Raw genomic sequence first — 14,498 nt, 5'->3', positions numbered from 1 at the left:
CGACATGATTCTTGACTGTTCTCCCTGGTTTGTGAAAATCCTGCTGAACTCTGTGTGCACCCTACGAAGAACAAAAAGAGAAACACGGAGAGAGAAAATCACCCTCCATGTTAGGCACTAGCACATGTTGCCTTTACACAATTTTATTGCAGATCAGTGGTCGTCTGCTTTCTCCCATTCATGTGCAGAGCAGCAATGCGAGGGAGATTTATAACACTGTCTGATTTCCAATGTTAACACATAAAAGTACAAAAAAAAATTAAGAGATAAATGTGGTTATTTATGTTGCGCTGAATTCAAAAAGTTGAAATCCCACTAAGAGAATTACAGCTTGGACAACAAAAATGTAGGACCACATTCTCACATTGTCATAGCTTATAGCCAAGAATGCTGTCCCAATCCTGTTATTATCCGGATAAGGAATATCTTAATCACATTAAGAGTTGTATCTGTGTTACAAGATATGATTTGATTTGGCACAACTCAATGAAGATGTCTCTGCTTGCACATCTTTAGGCATGCTTGCAGCGTCGCTGGATGGCATTGCCACAGCTTTGGCTGCAATATCACAACAACTATTGGATAGATTTCCATGACATTTTGCACAGATATTCATGATCCCCTGAGGATAAAAAACATTGACTCGAAATCCCCTGGCTTCTGTTCTACCGCAATCATGACATGGACATTTGAAGGTTTTAAGTGGGACGGTTAATCAACTATTAGACGGTTTGCTGTGAAAATTGGTTTGAGATGTATTTAATTGTAATGACTTTGGTGAACCTGTGACTCCTTCATGTCAACTCTTTATGACCAAAACTATTCACATTGCCATCAGCCTCACCTCCAGTTTGTGCTTAACGCTAATTAGCTGATGTTGGCATATCACGCTAAACTAAGATGGTGCACAAGGTAAACATTTGTATTGCTTCAGCATGTTAGCATCGTCATTGTGAGCAAGTTGCCAGTCTTGTTTACGGAGCTACAATTTTACAATTAATTTGACCTAATTTCGCAAAGTGTAACATGAAATGTACTGGGGTCTTTAAGGTACATTGTAATGAGTCCAGTCACTGCTGGCAAACATTCAGCAGAGCCCAGAGGGATGCTGCAGCCCTCTGAGGAGAGGAGAGAAGAGGAGAGGAGAGGAGAGGAGAGGAGAGAAGAGAGGAGGGGGGAGGAGAGGAGAGGAGAGGAGGAGGAGAGGAGAGGAGAGGAGAGGAGAGGAGAGGAGAGGAGAGGAGGAGAGGAGGAGGGGAGAGGAGAGGAGAGGAGAGGAGTGGAGAGGAAATGAGAGGAGAGGAGGTGGAAGAAGCCCCAGGTAGCCTCACAGCAATGCACCATTAGAGAAAGGAAAACAGAAAGCCAAGCTCTGCTGCGCGTTTCTTCTCCAGACACAGTATCCCTCTCTCTCCCACTGACCAGCTAAATATTTTATCAGCTGGCAAAATAACCTACTAGCCCCAAGGCCAGGGGTTCTTTTTTTGTTTGTTTCTCTATTGAAGGAGGTAAGTGTGTGTATGTATTTCTATGTGTGTGTGTTGGGGGGTGGGGGGCTGAGTTTGTTCACCGAACACTACGTCACAGAAGAGCTTTTGATTGGTCACTTTGAAGTAGTTTTTTCTCTCGCTCTCTCTCTGTGTGCATCCTATGTGCAGCACGCTGCTCGGTTCAGAGCTGGATGAACGACCTTGAGCAGGCGCACAGGGCTGTGTTGCCATGGCAACGAAGCCTCGCGCAACCAGTAACAGCTGGATGCAACAGCACTCCCTGAATTTTAGCGGGAGTCGCCACGTTAATAAAACGACTCTCCACGTCTCCTCCCCCCTCCTCACTATCTACCCCCTCCTTCATCTCTGTCTCTCTCTCACACACACACAGAGACACATATTTACCTGTAGCAACACAAAAGAAAGCTGTGGTTGTACAAAGACAATATGTTTGATATTAACGCAGGAACTTGTTTAGCTTAAGTGCCATGATTCAGTAAAGAACATAAAAGACCTGGGCATCAGCTAGCTGCACACCGCGGGAAAAATAAATAAACTGTGAAGAAAGCACAAACTAGAGGAGAACAAGACGGAAATCAAGAATGAACCACAAGTGACAAAACAAAACGAAGAAATGGGAGAAGCGCACTGAGATGGGCACTTGACATTCCTCTCACAAAGGAAAAAGCTCTCCGACAAATAAAGCAGCAGAGGACATGAGCTGCACCGAGGAATTGTGGGGAAAGAAAGGAAACAGAAACCGAGGAATCACAGGAGACAGTTGTTCTGACGGTGCACCGGCTCATTGATATTTAGTTATTCCATTATTTCAGAAAAATATAATAAACTACTACCCAGCTCCTTAACTTTAGACAAACTAAATATTAACCCAAATATATTTGTCTACTGAAACAACAACACAAAGATCTGGAGCAGCAGAAAACACTGACAGTAATTACTCACACTTCTCTTAGATCAATTTCAGACCAAAGCAACGACGTGACCCGTGTTTGCTGTTATTCTGAACGGGTCAGCGCCTGTAAAGTGACCTAGTTTCACAGCTCACTCGAGACCAGTATTTAACGCAGGCCTGACATGAGCAGGATATACATATTAACTCAATAAAATGTAACAGTTAAACATTTAAAGTATTATCTTTGTTCTCAATTAATCTGTAAAGAGAAAAGAGAAAAGAGAAATGGTAAAAAAAAAAAAAAAAGGCCATAAGATGATGTCTTTAAATTGCTTGTTTTGTCTGACTAGCAGATTAAAATGTAAAGATATTTAATTTATAATAATAAAAAGCATTTCCGACGCTGGGGAACATATTGGAATTTTTTGCAGGATTAACTGGACAATTACATTTATTTTTTATCAAAATAGTTGTTGATTTATTTCACATATATAGCTTAATGGATAAACTTTCTCGAGTCGGCTTATTTTGGTCAGGCACTTTTCATGTGAAACACGGCTGTTTGCTGATTGGTTGGTTAAACCCCTGTCATTGGTTGCTGTAGCTGTTGTAATTTCTTATACCTTAATGAAAAAGTGCAATGCAATTAATTTAGGCAGGGAAGATATTTGTCATGTTGGATGATTCATTAACCTGTTAAGCCCCGAGCCTGTTTTTCAGGTCTCAGGCTCGAAAATGACATTCCCAGAACAAATGACTATATCTTCACTTCTAAAAGGGGTAAATTAATAATCTTTTTTCTCAAAGCAATGATAAACCTGTGAGTTGGATGTAGAAAAGTCAGAATCAATATAGATGTTTTTATTTTAAAGTAAATTCAGATTGAACATAGTACATTTTTTTTAAATGAAAGTGTCCGTCCAAAAAGAAAACATTACTTATAGTGAAAACCACCCTTGAATGATGGGATAGTAGACTAAAAGCTTTAGGAATCCAAACTATAACATATAATAAGTAACCTGTATCAAGATTTATGCAAAACAAGTGACATTTGACCTTTTTAGAGAGATTTAGAAAAAAATAACCACTTCTGGGGTCATTTGGGTGCATTTTCCATATCTCTGGCCCCCGTCGGTCGATTTTGATGATTGACACCTCTTTTTAACCGTTAGACCCAATAGAATCGAGGGGAAGTTCCTAAAATCCATCTAAACATTACGCATTGGTGAAGGAGTGATGCGTAGCCAGAATGCCCAAAACCGGAAGCTGTCATACACTAATATGAAATCTCCGTTATTGACATAAATATGAAGATGGATTATCAGTAATCATTTCAAAGTGACACAGACACATTGGATTAACCTTCAGCAGCGTTTTATGCGTTTCAATGCCATTGAACACAACTTTTGATCAGAAAACAGCAACGGTAAGACTTATTTTCCGTTTTGGTCCCGTAAAGCTACGTTGTGTGTTGTCTGGGTTTGCTTCCCCTGCCGCGAGTTTTGGTCGCTCAGTGATGATACTTATACCCCTAGAATCTGTGGAATCTCAGCTTGCTAGCTGATATCTTGTTTGTGCAGATCCGATAAGTAAAAAGGTATCTCTACCGTGAGTTCTGTTCTAATTGCGTTAGCATTTTTTCGCTCAGGGCTAATTCAGAGGCTTGGTATGACCCTTGTGTTTCGTTTAGCTAAAAATGGTTAATATTGTCTGATAGCTGAGTTTCTTCCAGTTAAGTGGGTATGACAAATTCATAGTTTGTTAAAGGTCCCATGTCATGCTTTTCCGGTTATTACCTGTCTCCTTGTGTGTTATGAAGGTTTTTCTGCATGTAAACGGTCTGCAAAGTCACAAACCCTCAAAGTGCACCCTGTAGCGAGTAAAACTCTAACACAGAAAATACCTTTATATGCTGCCCCAGAACGCCTCGTTGGAGGTTTCTCTTTTTCGTCCTGGGTACAGTGACGTGACCATACCCAAATGGACCAATCCGTGGAGCTCCTCACACACACACACTCTCTCAGAGGCAAAACTGTGACGCGCTGGGGGGGGGGGGGGGGGTGCTAGTGGAGCCTCGCAGCGGTGAAACTGTGGTGCGCTTACACTGTAGGTGCGCCGCGTTTGGGGGTGCGGGTGCTAGTGGAGCCTCGCAGGGGTGCTGCAGCCCCCTCAGCACCCCCCCCCTTCCCGCGTCCATTCTCGATGTCTCGCTGTCTCGCAGACCCCACGCAGCAAGCAGGAAATGAACCCAGCACACACTGTCCGCTCCTCGCAGCAGCGAGCCATGCAACGTCCCGCCAACACGGCACCCAGACCCCACGCAGCATTCTCATCTGTTTGTCATTGCTGGTGTCCTTTTCTGGTTGCTAACGCCATTGTAACACATAATCACTGATGTTCCGCTGTAACGGTGGTGGACTCAATCGAGCGAGTTGACCAATCAGAGCACAGTGGGCTCACAGGGAGGGGGGGGCAGGAGCTCCAACAAGCCGTGTGGACAGAGAGTGAATACACATACTATACAGAGATGCTGTATGAGAAACCAATGTGAGTTTGGAAAATTGCACAATATTAATCTATTCTAGTATACCTCAACAATGGAATTATGATCAGTAGAAATGGCCATGACATGGGACCTTTAAATGTTAAGAAGCCCTCAGATGCTGTTTCTTGCGAGATCTTGCATTTTGCGCCCGGTACCGGGGGCATGGGGCTTAACTGGTTAACTGTTGTCTACTGTCCAGCTTAAGGTTTAAAACTGCTTGATTTTTATAAAACAAATTATTTCATATCTTGAAATCATTAAAGAGTTTGTGTATGCATGTGACTGGTTTAAGAACAACCCTTGTTGCATGCCGTTCCCATTCTCACTACCTCAATTAAATTTAGTAGCAATTCTAACTATTTTCTACAGTCATTTCTAATTAAACTCTAGAAAAATTACAAATATTTACACAAATATGTGAAAAGTAATTTGTTTCAAATTATTGTTTTAAAAAAAGATGAATATATTCAACATCAGACACATAATCTTCCATTCAAGAGGAGGATTTTTCCTGGTGGTGATGTATATGAAGCACAAATGATAACAATCGAAGTGCAGTGCCAGAAGCGGTGTAAATGTGCATCTATCATCCTGAGTAAACACAATGTTTATGTCCTTATATTATTCTTACTATATCAGACTGTTAAATACAACACAACCCGTAACTTCCATTTTACAAGAAAGTCTTTCATAATTCAATTTTTGGTGATATTCCTCTCGTTAAATGTCTCACTTCATTTTTCTTCAAATTGCATAAACCAATAAAAATGCAAATCAGAGCAGAGACCCTTTATTTAAGCCTTTAGTCACTGTTTTTCATCCTTAATAACTGTTTGGTTTGCCACTTAAGTGTCATGTCTCTGCTAGTGCATCGGTGACAGATGAGAAATGACTCAATCCCTCTAAGATTTTTTTAAATGTTACTTTTCTAATGATCCTTTAGGGCACTATACCTTTCACACATACATTATGACTTAGGTTTTCCTGGGTGTTGGGGTAAGTTGGTTGGGTTTGTTTTGGTTTTATAGTGGAGCTTTACCCCTTGACCTGGAGAAAAAATGCTATTAAAACATGAGGGGAGAAGAAACACATGAACAAATGTCACATTAAAATAAACAACAATAGCAACAATGGGTCAAATGACTATATGTAAGTTTGAAAGGGGATGCTTTTAGAGGACAAACCCACAGTTGGCACCTTTTAATTTGTTTTTGTTTTAGGAGCCAAAACGTTCACAGGTAAATGCTCTGATGAACTGACAGACCGCTATCTGCCTAAAAGTCAGACTAGCTGGGGACCATATAGCGCAGCATTTAGCATGTATAGAGCCAGATATTATCTTAACGACTTCATGAAGAACTTAAACAGAGCTAAAAAGCAGAGATAAAATGTGACTTATGCCATCAGGTGGGTATAAACATTACAAAAAATAAAATGCTACTATTGCTCCAAATCTGCTGTTTTTCAAAAAGGCAACTGTTAAAATCAACTTTGTAAAGCTGTTCACACTTTTTTATGACTTCTCTGTGGACTAAAAATACCTTGCAAGGAAATCAGCGTGGCACCAACATTTCATCTTAACTCATGAAAGCACGGGCCCCATTGACAAACACAGCATGCACACCACTACTGACAACTTAACAGCAAAGAAAGAAAGTTACGTTGGTTTTATCAAAAGTATAAATCCTATTTTTCTTGAGTTTATCTATGTAAATACTAATGAGTGCACCTAATGGAGCAAGGGATATGGGGAAGTAATTAAGACCATCTTTAACACTTGAGAATACATTCTCATCTCTAATGTTAAACAAATACAAATTATAGCTTTAAAAAGGCGCTCTGTGAAGGGCTTTCATTGACAGTGAAGAGTAGCCTTGAGAGGAGCCAGGAAGTGCGTTTATTTTTTTAAACGGGATGTGGGTAGTATTTCTGGTTTCAAACTGTTAGCTGTACGATTAAATAGAGCTCATTTGGGTGTCAAAGCTAAAGCCAACTCATAAATCCTCTGCCTATCTTCAATTCATTATCAGGAGAGCAGCAGCAAAAAGTGTCTCTTGATAACTTTGCAGGCGGGACTGCTGGCTCTGTGGTTTCTGGCTCCAGGGAAGAGCCATAAATGTTGGTAGATAATGACTTGACATATGCAAAATCATACCAGTGACATATTAGAATGGTCTGAATGTTTACCCTTTAAGCTCATATAGGGCTGATGGGTTGACACATTGATCATTGTTTTCAAGGCAAAGAGAACAACTTGAAACCTTTTTCAAGACCAGCACATCCACTGTGGTCAGTGTGTCATTCTCGTTATCAAAAGAAAAACTATTTTCTTGGTATAGATTTTAAAACTCAAATGCCATACTGTAAATAAACTGAAGAGATCTCTAGCCTATGTCACTTTGGACAAACCAAGTAAAACAGTATAAAGTCAGGTAAAGGGAGGGAGGCTGTGGCTCAGTGGATAGTGTGCTGGACTTCGAATCAGGGGGTAGCAAGTTCAAGTCCCACTGCAGTCAGCATGTCGTTGTGTCCCTGGGCAAGACACTTCACCCCAAATTGCTCCTGTGGGGATTGTCCACAGTACTGAATGTATGTAAGTCGCTTTGGATAAAAGCGTCTAACAAATGACATGTAATGTAATGTAAAGGGGAGATTTGCCCTGACTGGAGTTGGAGAGTAGGACAAAATCTAGTGAGATTTTAAAAAATAAAATAAGAACCCTCCTCCACAGAGTGAAATCAATGAAAGATGGTGAAGATTAATTCCTGTTTAACACATCCCACATGAGAGAGGGGCCCTGACAACATTTCTGCATACTTGACTTCAGTTGGGGGAAATTCAAGATTCAAAGGTTTATTGTCATAACGTATACAAAACTACGGTGTAATTATGTAATGTATTAAAAACTTAGATCGCCGGTCACTCAACAGTGCAAAATGGACTGGGAGTCAGGGGACAACGAGAGAGACATACCAGCACGAGGCTCCACCTGAGCCCCTTCCTCCACACACACACACACACACACACACACACACACACACACACACACACACACACACCAAACACACACACACACACACACACACACACACACACACACACACACACCACACACCACCACACCACAAACACACACACACACACACACACACATCACAACCACACACACACACACACACACACACACACACACACACACACATCACACACACACACACACACACACACACACACCACACACACACACACACACACACACACACACACACACACACACACACACACACACACACACACACACACACACACACACACACACACACACACACACACACACACACACACACACACACACCCACACACACACACACACACACACACACACCTTCCCAGGCTGGTGTGTGGTGTCCTCCCCCTCGCTCAGCCTCGTGAGCCCTGCCCCCAGTGCCTGACCCAGTCACCAGCATCCCATGCTAACCTCTGTCCCATTTTTTTCCCTGTCAGCAAACATCATGCATCACTGTCACCCTCCTCCTCCTCGTATCCATCCCACCATTCGCTCAGCGAAGAAGACCCCTCACAAGTCCAGGCAGCTCACCCACACACACCCCTCCCCAGTTTATGTTCCCCTCAGCTCCTTGTGAGCAGGTTGGAGACGTGTGTCGGCCTGCACGTGTGCAGAGAATCGGCCAGAGAGTTGACTGTAAATCTGTCAGTAGAGGGTTGCCATGGAACGAAAAGGGTCCTCTCATCGCCACACCCCTCCACACGGGCGCAGACAGACATTCAGCCCTGGAGCTGAGACGTTTAGCCGTTTAAAACATTAAGTCGATCAACAGAAAAGGAATGGCTTATAATTTTGATAATCAATTCAGTGTTTAATCCAATAACTAGCAGCAGCTGGTTAGATCTTCGCTCAAGAGTTGACAAATAAAAGCATTTATTGAAAGAAGAAAGAACAGTAAGACAAAACCTAGTATTGCGTGACAAAATGTTGTAATAATGAAGACAGCAGTCAAATAAAAAGAGTATGCAAGAGAGAAAATAAATCTGGGGGTAGATTGTTCTTGCATTGGTGAATTTGGTTCAGTACCAATTTGGGTTGGGGTTGTAAACCTTTTGGAAGAAAATAGAAAAGTGAATGTGGTTATTTTGGGTTGAGTGTCATTTTTTGGAAAGATGGTCCTTGAGATTAATCAATCAAAAACTCAGACAATTTTCTAATCCCTCCTTCAATACGAATATTTATTATCAGATTAAATGGGTAGTTGTGATCACATACATTTGTTCAGTTTTATATTTAGATACATTTTACATCACAGCTGAACACTAGTAAAAATAAACATGACTTGCTGCTTTCTTTGATTGATATCACAGTAAACAAAATAACGTTTTAGACTGTTGCTAAGAAAAAACAGGACCACGTGCATGGATAGTGCATTGATAAAACCATAAATTAAAATAAAACAATCAACAAATAAAGACTCATTGGTAATAATAAAACAAAATCCTTGGCTGCAGCTACAAAGCAAACAGATTTAAATGTAGACACTAACCTCAACCTCACATCCCTCACCTGTCCACACACTGACACACAAAACCATCTGCATCACTTCCATTCAACTACTGTTTACACACTGAAGAGCAGACTGCTATTATCCAGTGCGAGCAGGTATTGTAGTAGGGCTCTTGTGTCATATTCAAGGACATGGTGCTTTCCATGCACACACACACAAACACGCGCACACAGGCTGGCTGTTTCAGGGATCAAACCGTGGACCTTCAGGGTTACAGTACATGTAAATGCACATGTCCACGATGCTGCCCCCTGCAGAACTACAGTGAGACACATTATCAAGGATGAAGCAGATGACAGGATGGTGTGTATGAAGGAGACTTAAGAGCGAATAACAGGAGCACAGCGACCATTCACTCTTTAACCTCACACATTTATAGGCAATGCGTGCCCCATTCAGTGCATCGACGTGCACACTGGAGACATACAGTAGAGTCGTTTCACTTTTTATCGCTCAGCAGTCAGGACCCGGGCAGGCTGACTGACAGACTGACAGTCAGCATCGGCAGCCTTTTCCCGGATGGCATGTTTCAAACCACAAAAATACGCCAGTGACCTCTTTATGATGCATATGACACACACAGTAGAATATGTCTGCATGCACTTGATCAACAAACATATCGGTGCAAATGTCCTCATGTTGCGACAGCGTCAGGCTCAGCTGTTGTACAGTTTCCTACCCACTATCGCGGACAGGCTGCGATAGAAATAGTTAACTATCACCAGGTCTGTGTGCGGTTAAGCGTAAGGGTACGAGTGTTTAAGTCTGTGTGCTCTCCCCCAAAACTTCCCGATGCTCTGTATCTTTCTGGAAACACTTCAAGTTTGTGCGTAAAACTGGCCAGCTTTGCGTGATCAAGTTAAGTTCATAAAAAATCTGACCAGTTTTGCAGCATAAACCCGAGAAACAAACATGACACCTAGCTAGCACTTCATCATCGCCATGAAACAGGTTAGTAAATCTTCGCTGTCATGAACCAAATGACCATGCACTGTGCCCTCCGTGCCGTATCGATGCCAATATTGTGTGTGCACTGACGCTGGGAGCAGAAGCCAGTACATTTCCGTCCTCTATCGAAATGCAAACCAAATGCAAAGTCCCGGTGAATTAGCTGAATGATAGCAAACACGCTGCACGAGCTTACCTTGTGGACGTATCGCTCTACCGGGTCGATAATTTCTTCTTTACACCATTAACTCTCCGCCATCTTCGGCACTGTTTGTTTAAATGGGAAACACTCCCGAAGCCCAAGAAGCCAGTTCTGTAAGTTGAGGTGTCGAGGTGGATTCTGGGTAAAGTAGTTCGTTCCAGTGGAGCGCCGTGCTTCCGGCTGCTTCGTCCAACCCGGAAACGGACTACAGGCGGGCTCCACCACCACAGGGGGCGGAGGTGGTGAAGGTAGGTGGAGGTGGGGAAACAGGCTGTCTAGCAGCCTACAGACGGATGTCAGCGGCGATAGCGGAGCGGAGAGAGATGACACGGTGTGTATTTTCTGTCAAATGAACAGCAAACATAAAACTGTTTTCTTCACGGCAGACTTTGCACACAAAAAAGAGCAAAACATGTTAGGCTGGCAGGGGGAGACAGAAGTAGTAGAAGAGACAGCCTTGAAAAAACTTAAGAGGAAATTAGGACGCGAAGGTTTTATCCTTATCTAATGATAACGATGAGTTGGTCCACTTGGATAAATAAAAGTCTTGTTAATGCGCCAGCAGGATTAGTTCCAAGACTTTAAAGGAAAATACCAGCAGTCCAATTCACTATTTATATATATATATATATATATATAAATCTTACACTTTAAAGCTGCAATTAAACAGTTATTATCGTTACAGATGAATCTGCCTAATGTATGGATTCATTTATCTATAGTTTTGGTCTATAAAATATCAAGTCCAAGTAACCCACAAATATTCAGGTTAATATGATATAAAACAGAGGCAGGAAACCTCAATATTTGAGAGGCTGAAAAAAGCATTTTTGTTTGAAAAAATATTTATTTTAATGTTATGGATTATGCAGATGATGTGGACGTGTGAGCAATGCTATGTCAACAGTCATATTTTGGTCTTCAGCTGATTCACTTAATAACAGAAATCCCAATAAAAATAACAATAACCAGTTAATATGACACATGTGAATACAATTACAAATACATCTTAATTGTAGCACTATAGTCAAAGAAATTGGGGGACATTTTATAATATTATGTTCATCATTTTTCTGTCAGGTTTTCCATCTTCATGAATGCTAAAATGTCCCTTTACATCCTACAGCCCTTTTTTCACAGTAGCCAGCTTTGTGTGAACTGGTTTGTTTGACTGGAGGGACTGTGGCTCTTCAGCCCGCCTATCTCTTATAGATGAGGCCCATATGTGGGCTCCATATGTGAGCTGGCAGGGTCAGCGTGGAGCAGTGACGTCTGCGCCGGGTGGCCTATGAACTGGGACACGTCGGCACAGCGCCCCGACTGCTGCCAAGACATCCAAACCAAAAATCCGTCTCTATGGTGATGGGTGGCGGACAGGAGCACAGATAGATACACACACACACACACACACACACACACACACACACACACACACACACACACACACACACACACACACACACACACACACACACACACACACACACACACACACACACACACACACACACACACACACACACACACACACACACACACACACACACACACACACTCCTGTTGTGTCAATGACAGTGGGAATGAAAGAAGATGAGAACAGGAAGGTGAGAGAGAAGTGAGACAAGATGATGAGATAGTCGAGTTTAGTTTAAGGCAGTTTCAGACGACGCAGAGACAAGATCACAGATAATGATAAATGGTGCCTATTGCCTGAAGAGAAGGGTAGCTGGAAAAACCCATACGTGTTAAAGAAACATAAAGTATGAAAAGGAGAGAGAAGAAACAAGTGTGGAGTTGTCAGTGTGATGAAGGAGAGGAAGTGTTGTAGCTTAAAGGAACATGGAGGGAGTGAAAATAAGGTAAAACTTTAACAGTTTGACATGGAAAGACATGGAGGGAGGTGTACAAGACGGGGAAGAATGTAAGAGACTACGGAGAGTACGAAGATGTTGAAATAGGGTTTGCAGAGAAGGCTTATAGCAATTAGCCTCATGGGTCAAAGATAATTCATCAGGCAAAACTAAGAAGAAAATGTGATTAGAATATTACTCAGAGAGAAATGTTAATGCTCTTGGAAAGCAAAGATCTCAATAGTAAGATCCTTAAAATTAAAGTAACTAATATTTCTGAGAAAAGACAGGTTGTGTGAAATAACATTACTTGAAAAGTGTTTTCACAATGTAAAACTTTTGTGCATGTCATACGCTAAGAAGACAGCTGCTCATTTTCACAAAAACATCAGATCAAGCCTGTGCACTTTGATTCTGTAATACATTGACACACTGAGGAACATACAAGAGAATTGTTCAGCAAAGAAACATAATGGAAAATGGAAACATTTACAAAATAAATATGAAAAAATATTAGAAATATGTACATTGTAATCTATGTAATGCAGGAATTAACACATTTTGACAGAGGAATGTGCATAAGACTACAGTATAGAGGATCGTATAATTGAAAAGTACAAGGACTGTATGAAAGTTGGGTGATTACTTGCTCAATGTGAATGCCTGAGGCTAAAGTGACACGTTTTGTTTGTAGCCTTTATTTAACCAGGTTAAAAAATCCCATTGAGATCTCTTTTTTCAAGGGAGACCTGCGGTAAAACGCGCCGACTCCATAGCGAAAGCCTTCTCTAACTCAGACTGCAACATGCTGCACAGTGTCATGTTATGGTTCAGTTATAGGCAGCATGACTAACCACACTATAAAAGGTCTTTGTCTTTATGTAAGTATAGGTTTCCTTCAACATTAGCTGCAATTTTCTATACCGATAATTTATTTTGTTATTTATCTATACATTGGCTTAATTGGCTTCTAAACCTTGGAAAAAATACTATTTTATACTATTATACTAATAACTATTTGTTGGTTTAAAGCATAAACCACCGGCATGCTCCTGTAACATCAGTTATTCTTTGGTTATTGTTATTATACTTACAACATACTATCTGACAAATAATTCCTTCAGGCCTTTGCTTACAAATAATAGCAGCTGAATATATTGTTTTGAAATATTAACAGCTTTTAAGAATATCTGCAAGCATTTTTCTTAAATGGCTTTGCAGCGATTGCATTTTGGAGTGAAACCCTTTTAAGTCGAACAGTGGAGAATTGTTTTGATATACCCAGCTAGCTTTAGGTTGCAGTTCCACTCTATTTAAATCCACATTATTATGGTACTTATTGTCCATTATTTGGAAAATTCCATAGTGTGGCCTGAGGCTAAAAGAAAAGAGGAAATGGCAGAAAATTAAATGTAATGTGAAGAAACACAGGCACGCACACACAAATCCTACAGAGTCACCTAACCAGCATCAAACTCACTTCACAATTGTACTTGACCGTAATGCTTAAAGATACACTAAAGCACTCTTACTGCCTAATATCAATCTGTTATGGTTGTTAATAGTGTGGCCAGAAGATGATCTGGTTTTATTTACCAGCATGCAATTTATTGTTGAGACAGAATTTAGGGGACTGCAGAGAGAGTTGTGGGAAGGTGAGAGGAAGAGGGAAGCTTCTTAAAATTCCAAACAGGTAGGAACGAGGCTTCAGGAGGGTAGTGAAACAGCACACACACATACACATGCACGCACACACATGCACACAGATTTGAGACATGGGGAGAGAAAGGAGGCAACCCATATGCAGAAAATGCCATTACATATTGATGTAGAGCTGAGAGGATCAGTTGATAAAATAATTTCAGAGAATTAAACAAAGATCATTAATCGAAATAAAAACATACTGCAATATTCCCAAATATTCTCTAGTGCCAGCTTTGTCTTAAAATAACTAGATAAGTGAATAATTGAAA

At 41.2% G+C, this 14,498-nt stretch overlaps 1 protein-coding gene across 1 annotated transcript in view; it reads right to left on the bottom strand.

Moving 5' to 3' along the window:
• The window catches only part of LOC117479455 (nuclear receptor coactivator 3-like), a 62,321-nt gene extending 51,538 nt beyond the window's left edge, over positions 1-10,783 (bottom strand). The window contains 1 exon segment of the mRNA XM_034126410.1: positions 10,670-10,783. The gene's annotated coding sequence lies outside the window, so the exon portion shown is untranslated.
• Positions 10,784-14,498: the final 3,715 nt, after the last annotated feature.

Source organism: Trematomus bernacchii, unplaced genomic scaffold (genome assembly GCF_902827165.1).
Source record: "Trematomus bernacchii unplaced genomic scaffold, fTreBer1.1, whole genome shotgun sequence".
Taxonomy (NCBI): domain Eukaryota; kingdom Metazoa; phylum Chordata; class Actinopteri; order Perciformes; family Nototheniidae; genus Trematomus; species Trematomus bernacchii.
The sequence above is the reverse complement of the archived record's forward strand: the minus strand, read 5'-3'. Positions and strand labels throughout refer to the sequence as shown.